The sequence below is a fragment of the Oreochromis aureus genome, linkage group 13 (genome assembly GCF_013358895.1).
Source record: "Oreochromis aureus strain Israel breed Guangdong linkage group 13, ZZ_aureus, whole genome shotgun sequence".
NCBI lineage: Eukaryota > Metazoa > Chordata > Actinopteri > Cichliformes > Cichlidae > Oreochromis > Oreochromis aureus.
In genome coordinates, this window is record NC_052954.1 from 11,320,757 (window position 1) to 11,326,732 (window position 5,976).

The following is a 5,976-nucleotide window of genomic DNA, read 5'->3' on the forward strand; positions in this document are numbered from 1 at the left end:
GGGAGTCTTGAACCTGCAGCCCTGAAGCCACACGAGGTTCCTTTTTTTTTTTTTTTTAAATTTAAACAGGAAGTGAAAACACTGAGATTAAAAATCTTCTTTGCAAGCTTGTCCAGGCTGACATAGGCAACATTAACCTAGCATGTTTTTGTGCACAGGCACAAGCAGACTGCAAATTCCACACAAAACAGTCCTTGCTATGAGGAATCACAGAACTGCTGAGACACGGTGCTGCCATTTGCCCAGCGTCTTTGGCTTTGACAAAAAAAAAAGTCTGTTAATATAAATATGGAAATGAACAATAGTGTTTTTTTTTTGTTTTTAACATTTTCATATTTATCATTGCTTTTTATTCTTTATTTGCATTTAAAAATTGTTAATATTTTTTCATTAGAGCTTAAGGTTATGGATATAACCACAGTTCTCTAAATAGCCAGCTTCTTCTTCTCACATAAGCCTGTTGAGTACTATGCTATCGTGCCCTCAAAGTCCTGGAGTAAAGTGCAGTCACTGGTTGTTATGTTCTCAGCACTTTAGTTTCACACTAGCTCACAACCAGTAGCAATACTGTACTGTAGCTATTGCAGGTACTGAATAGTAATACTTTCACCCTGGGAAGTAGCAAAATTACTGAAGCGAATTAGCTACACTTTGCTAATAAGGTACAGCTAGCATTACCATCAGGTGGCAATACCCATGAACAACAGCACTAGCAATATCTCATATTAGCAGTGTCACTAGAAAGTACTTTTTTCTTCTTTCTTCTTATAACTTTTACTATTTTTAAAGCTATTTGGCAACTTTGTATTGTATTCATGATCAAACCTGCCTATTGTTAGTTTGGTTAATTTTCCTGAACAGTTAGGAAAATTACAATTGTTCAAATTTGTTGGTAATAAAGATAAAAAAATAATAATAGGCTAAACAAATCATCCTTTCAATCCTCTAATTTTATAAATGCAATAAAATCATAGTGATATTGTAATGAAAATGCAATGTGAAAGTGTCATACAATCATCGTTAATAGGCCACTGCAGACTAGTGAAAGATTTTAATTATTTACATGTATACTTTAATTATTTTTATTAGTTATGTTGAAGGGCTAATTTGTATTTAATAAGCTGTGTTACTATTATTATAACTGACAGTAAAGGTTGTTGAACCCTACACTTACACTGAAACATGGAAATGTTTAATGTTATTTGTAGATTATTAGATTTGATTCAAAGGCTAAAATTACACTGCCATAAGCTAACATGCTCACTCTAACAATATTAACAGGTACAAACCTTGCCAAGTTTTTCCTTTGACTTTACTAATAACAATGCTGGTATTGGTTAATTAGCGGTACAACTGAGGGGAGGAATTGTTGTTTCATTGCTTGTTTGTTTGTTTGGCTTGCGCCAAAACCAGGTAGATGGATCGGCCATCACAGAGGCATGTTGGGTAAAACTTCAATCTTTTCATTCATATCCAGAAATGTTCTAATCCAGCCAGATTTCCAGTGAACATTATATGTAGTGACAGCTAATGACTCCATGAATGCAAGTCTATTTTGAGTTAAAACACAAATCAGAAGTTTAAACAAAACACTAATGGGATGCAGCTGATCATCTGAAAACTTCCTTTCAAATTTTTTGATTGATTTGGTGGACAAAGCTTTTTGTTGGGAACAAACTTAACTACAAACCTCCCCAGCTATAAAACATTCCCAGCTCCTTTGTCTGATGTGTTTTTCTAATGTCATGCTCAATTGTTATGCTAGGATGTTAGGAGACTCTCTTATTTTTAAGCCAGGTCTGACTGATGTCTGTATAGTTTTACAAACTCTACTTACTAACAGACATCAACACATTTTTATACTATACTACAGTGCTGCCAAAGCTGGTGGTTAAATATTATAAATATGACAGGTTACATATTTGCATGGAAGATTGCTGCTTCAGCTTAAAATGCTCCCGATATGCGTTAAGTTTCATTGTTTTGCTTGCCTCCTTATACTGTGACAAACTTGGCACCACCTCTCTCAAATGGCACTTTATTGCAAGTGATGTCATCCAACACTTTAATTTGCTTAGCCTTTTTATATCTGTGATAAGAGTGGACATGTTCAAAAAAAAAAAAAGTGAGAAACAGGACTCCTGGCATGAAGTATCACAGGAGCGTCAGATGATAAGCATGCAGTCTCACCAGGTCAGATATTGCCTCAGGTGAGCCTCAAGAGTGGGTTTCACAATCATTTCATTATTAAATCGATGACTAAAGGGTTTGGCACTTCAGCTTTTGGCTTTCCAGCCTGCAGCTTTTATGTTTTCAAGAAGACTTAATTGAAATTAAAAACTACACTGCAACCCACTCCAATAGATCTGGGGTGGCTAAATCCCATGTGGGCGCCATGTAGTAAATGCTGAAAATGTGTCTTCTATAATGTGTTTATATTACGCACTGTCCATAAACTGCAGATGCTGCATTGTTCCTTTGAAGCACAAATCATTTCACTTTCACTCAGCGGATGATGTACAAAAATCCCGCAGGCGACCCAACTGAGACAAGCTAGGTCACTGACAAGATGTAGCTTCAAAGCTGTGTGTGAAGTACAAATGAATTGACAGTGATAAGCATTAGCAGAAGTAGGAGTTCACCATTTCACTGGCACTGTCTCCCTGCCATTTAGGTTTTATTTCACTGTCATTCAGACAAACCACCCTCTTTGTAGTCTGTTGTTTTTATTCCATTTAAACAAAAAAGTGAACCGGTTTAAACATGACTGTGTTGGTTTAAAACTTTACAAACACTATCATCACAGTTTAGACATAACTAAAACTTTGGTGGTTCTGATGACTTAACATGTGGCTTTTGATTAAAATTGGGCTTCTCTAAAGGTTACTTTTTATGTAATCTTAAGTCCAGTTTTGGCCAAGCAGGGCTGACATAGCACCTAATTTTTCTATTCCTTTCATAGCAACAATTTCTAAAACCTAATCTTTTTTTGGATTTAGAGCAAAAACTCAGTCTTATCTGCACTGAAACTTGACCAGGAGGCCAATCATGCCTTTGTGATGACATACACCAAGTGGAAAAGTACAGACCCCCCCCCTTGCCCCCATGTATATTCTCTCCTCCACCGCAGCTATCAACCTCCTTTCATGCGGACAGCCTCGGTGACATCACCCCTTGAACAAGTCCTCTGAGTTGTATTTACTGACTCTAACAAAATGGAAGATATCTAACAAGGGCAATCACTAACCAGGGCCTGTGGTGAGAAAACATCAGGTTTTTATTATCGTCTTGGGAGGCAATGATATCAGCCATCAGGCCAGAACCAGCTTGTCTTTTAATATCCATCCTCAAAGGTGCGCACAAAGACATAGAAAGGGCAATCACATCAAGGCTGACATATAAAATATTTGTAATGGATGTGGTGAGAGCGCTTAAATGTTACACACAAGACGTGAATGCAGGCTGTGGTGAGCGAGGGAGCACTTCCAGGGTAAACAACATAAGGAAGGTGTTACAGTAGCCTAATCTGACTCGGTTGGCAGAGGTGGGACACCTGGTTCAAATCTAATCAGATGGTAACTCTCCGAGCAAACAACTCTCCGTCCTTTATAAATGTTTATGGTCTAAGTGGAAAAGAGGCAAAAGATAGACAAAAAGTTTTAAAGGTCAAAAGAAAGAATTTTTAAGGAATCTCTAGTGAAATGATCTCACTTTCATAAAAAAGAAAACATGTACATTTTAATGCTAATTGTTTGCTTGGATCACACTATAGAAACCTGAGCAGCCCCCTCGCACTCTTATAGTTGTTCACAAAAGGTGCAGCTTTTACTTTGAAGGCAAACGTTCTCCGTTTCCAGTTTGTTCTGCACTTTTTCAAATTTCGCTACAGCTTAGAGAGTAAATGATGAGTGTTTGCAGGCGAGTTCAGTGCAAACTACGGGCCACTGCAGCAGACTATAAGTGACCAAAGCAATCACCAGAGGTTTGTAGTACAGCACCCTCTTTGTGACTGACGTCACCTGGCGGTAACCAATAACCTGCAGCAACCACTCACCAGCTCATCAAGAAACACATTTTTTTCCCTAGCGACCAGTGGTTGCCAGATGGTCCCTGACCGGTCTCTATGTCTGTATGACTGAGGCCTTACTGGAGTAAATCATTTGACTTTATTAAAATGCAAAAACTTAGAAACAGCTGTCAGCATGATGAAATAAAACAGTCTTAAATTGAAAAGAATCACTTAATTTTGTTAATGACTGCAACTTCTAAGTGAACACAGATCACATTTTTATCATTCGCCGGGTTCACAGTCGCACGGTTTAACCACTGCGCACATAAATTGCAGACTTTAAGAGCCGCTCACACGGCAATATGAAGAAATGTCATTTTAAAGTAAGTCAAACCCCCTTGAACTCCACCCATTCAGCCTGTGCAGAATTTATCTCTGATTTCAAGCTGCAACACATTAAAAACTCTGCCTTAGATGACTTCATCATGAAACTAGAGCTCTTTTAAAAGCATTATTAACCATGACGACTCTGGGGATACATTTGTCATATGGAGCCCCGCTGAGTGAACGCTGTCCCACTGCTGGCTGTTTTGACCCTTCTCAGACAAACTCAGTAACACTGGAGACTTTACAGCATGTGCAATAATGTTTGGGTTTTTTTCTTTTTATGTTTCTATTTCTAAACGTTACATAATACCACCGCATGGGTCAAACATTAGAGAACACTGACTCCACAAGCGCTGTGCTGTAAATGAAGCATGCAATAACACCAGTTTCATAACACTGCCTGAGTTTTGTTATAAGGAGCTGAACCGCACTTGAGAGTCACTGGACCAGGTGCAGGGGTCACGTCAGTGGGCAGCAGAAGAGCGAGAGTTCCTTGTATGGGAAAAGCTTTCAGCAGTGAAAGCATTTTCTCCCCTCTGCTCCTCTGCAAATGTTTTCTCTGCTGTCTGCTCCCCCCCCCCACCCCACCAACCCTGACATAAGCACGCCACTCCTGGCATTCCAATCAGTCATCCCAACATTTGTTCTGCTAAACCTTTTGCCACCATCAAGGAGTGGTGGGGGTCATCATCTGCTTGACTTCTGTATGCACCCCTCCTCCTCTACACACTTGTTATGTCAGCAGCTCTGAGGTTTAAGGAGCAGAGCGACAGATTTGGTCTGTTTCATTCAGCTGTAACCCGTGTGGCAACTGCTCCCCTCTGATGGGGAAAGAGGAGGCTCAACTTAGACCCGAGGGAAGCATTCTCGCTCCTGGACAGACAGCATAAAGTTGAGTCTCTGAAGCTGATCCTTCTTATTTTTAAGACTTTTTTTTGTCTTGTAATTCTTGTGTTGGGACAGATCCCAATGCCTTAGAGCTGAATGAGTTCTTCTGCACTTCAAAGTGGAGGTAAGGGAGAGGCAGTGTGGGTGTGTGTGAGTGTGACTCAGCCGAGGATATTACCTCATAGAGGATAAGCTGTGATTGAAAAGGTCCAACAGAGGTCTCTCCCTCTGACTCCATTACTCTGGGTCTCTTATCTTGCTTGATTTTCTGTTAGGGTTCAGAGGGGAAGTTTTGACAGCCAGGCTTTACAGCCCCCCCTGTTGCTCCTGACAGAAAGAAAGCGAGAGAGAAGAGGTGGTGACTTCATCCCTTCTCTTAACCAACCCTCCTTCTTCCCCCTCCTTTTCTGAGCTTTCTTTTTTTTTTCCCAAGACTTTAGTGCAGCACAGTCAGGCAGCATGCCAGCAGTTTTCATCTTGCTGCGGTCCCTGGTTATCAGGCTCCTCAGTAGCAGACTGGCAGGCTCAGTGGCACAGTATCTCAGGAGAATCCTCTCAACAGGCGCTACGCACCTTGGAACAGCACTGCGCCACATCTGGGACCGTGTTCGATCCCAGGAGTCCAAGGAAGCCATCCTGGGCTGTGTGCTGTGCATTCTCAACATGCACAAGAAGGTGGAGAATTGAGCTCT